Source organism: Halichoerus grypus, chromosome 4 (genome assembly GCF_964656455.1).
Source record: "Halichoerus grypus chromosome 4, mHalGry1.hap1.1, whole genome shotgun sequence".
NCBI classification, from domain to species: Eukaryota; Metazoa; Chordata; class Mammalia; order Carnivora; family Phocidae; genus Halichoerus; species Halichoerus grypus.
The window spans coordinates 103,139,311-103,141,656 of record NC_135715.1 but is presented as its reverse complement, the minus strand read 5'-3'; the positions used below and the strand labels follow the sequence as shown (position 1 = coordinate 103,141,656).

Genomic DNA, 2,346 nt, shown 5'->3' with positions numbered 1-2,346 from the left:
GTAAAGTGGTAACTGGAAGGCACAGGCATTTTAGGATTTCACCTCTGACACTAGGCTTGCCCTACTACATGCAATCATGGTATAAAATACTGTAAGGGACCCATATATTATACCCAGTCCTATCATCAACAGTTTAAGGCTAGCTTTCCACATCTTCTTAAACCCATTTTCATGATCTTGGGCCAGACGTTTTTATCTATTGGAAAAGACATCAGAGAAAAACTGCTCTTTAATCTCATTGGAAAGAACCTTATGAAGTTCTGTTAATAATAAATACGCAGCATCGCTTCTCGGCCTTTTGGCTAAGATCAAGTGTAATAATAAATACAGCAGTGAAACTCCAGGTAATCCATCATTGGGCTCATATTTCACAGCTAAAGAAGCAATTTCAAGTTTGAAGGCTACTCCAATACAGCTTTTCAAATTGATTCTCAGAGATCCACCAGAAGCAGCCAGTCTTTGGTAGTATGCAACTGACCCAAGATCTTCAAAACAAGCTAATAACCTCAGATAGTAGATAACTTTCACCTAGTACACAGACTTGGTGTTTGCTTATAATAATTTTTCTTCTCATTTTCTATAAACATCTAGTTGTTATTCCTATAATGACCTTTTCCTCTTTTCTTCCCTTACTGTAACCGTTAGAGCAGAACATACTCATTTTAAAGCCATTCTTACATTATCCCAAATAGTAGCCTCTGCTTTCAATCTTACTGTCTGCTGGATATGTCATCAATTGCCAGACCCCCACGGTTAAAACTTCTGGCAAATTCCAGTCTCATCAAATGAGACCATAGGGAATAATATCTGTTGGCATTTACACTTTACCTACATGGACAAATGACCTTAAACAAATCAATCTGTGACTGTGTTAGTGTCCGTCTCTCCCAGAAAAAAATAACCAATTATTACAATCTATTGATCAGACACTAGGTAACTCTAAAATTGAATTCAACAACCTTCATATTGATGGGTTAAATAATTGCCACCTATAAGAAACTAACAGAGATCCAAATATGTAACCCAGCTAAGGTAAGGTCTTGGTTTTGACCTTGCCTCCTGAACAACTCCTTCATTCCTGATGCCAGGATTACTATTCCAGTAATAGAGGATACTACTTCTTTTGTGGCCAGGATACCTGATTTTGTTTGCCTCATTCTAAAACCTCAAGTACTTCAGGAATAGTATTCTGATACTTTCTATACACAGAGATCCTAATTCTGTAAATCACCAAGGCTCAAAATTTCAACTCAGACAAGAGCTCCAAAGCGAAGCCCATCCTAGATTATTCAGGCATTCTACCTGGTTGTTCACATAACTCATTCTTTATGTTAAAAATCAAAGCAGTAGTCTCATTGGCGGAAATTATACAAATAGAAAGGACTGTAATGAATTTATCAGCAACTCTGGCAGAAGTCATTAACAATACCATCCTGCCCTAAATGGAATAGAGAGCAATCTAAACTCAACGTCACAGGTACTGATGGGCAATTGCACTGCTCTAGCTTTCTTGTTGTGCAGCTATGGTGGTGTCCATGCCACCAGTAATACTTCCAGCTGTGTTTGCATCAATGAAACAGACAACATAGAATGGCCTACATACCTTACAGCCTATGGGACTGGAACTCTTGGCCTGGGTTGAATAATTGGGTTTCCTAGTTCCAAAGCATCTTACAGGGTTTAATTGTTCTTGTTCTTATCATAGTGATCATGATGCTGGACCACTGCATCCTATCCAGAGCCTTAAATGCTTCTGCACAAGTGCTCTCTCCACAGATGATCTCCATGATGATATAACAGCAAAAAGCTAGTAGATGAGAAATAGTGGATAGAGTCAAGAAAATCTCATGATACTGCTGGCTATGGAGACAACTGGACAATCCTCAAAGGGGAAGATCTGATTCTCTAAAGTTTGGTGAAATATTCATCCTCACAATTGAGAGAATGATCAAAAGCGGGGACAAAGAGATGAATATACAAATGGACAATGGCCAGACCATAGATGACAATAGATCTTTGGCCCACAACTTTGCAGCAACCATCCCAGGAAGTCAAACTGCAAACTCTGCACTAATTGGCCCATAATGGCCAGGAGTTGGTCACTGACTGCCAGCTTCCCCATTGTTTTGTCCCCTCTTCCAACATAAGACCAACCTGAGAAAACGAAATACACTCCTCAAACCAATCATATAAGATGCACTCACCCTCTAGTGAGGCCACCGCAGGCTTCCTGAACAACTTCCCATCAGAGCATAACCAAAACCATTTCCTTTATGCACCATAAAGCTATCCCACCATTCTGCAAGCCTTTGAGTCTCTACCAGACACAAAGTGATGGTGGCTGAC

General features: G+C 39.8%; 1 pseudogene; it reads left to right on the top strand.

Annotated features, from left to right (window-relative positions):
- The first annotated feature begins 282 nt into the window (after positions 1 to 282).
- LOC118550676 (U2 spliceosomal RNA) lies at positions 283 to 434 on the top strand (annotated as a pseudogene).
- The last annotated feature ends 1,912 nt before the right edge of the window (positions 435 to 2,346 follow it).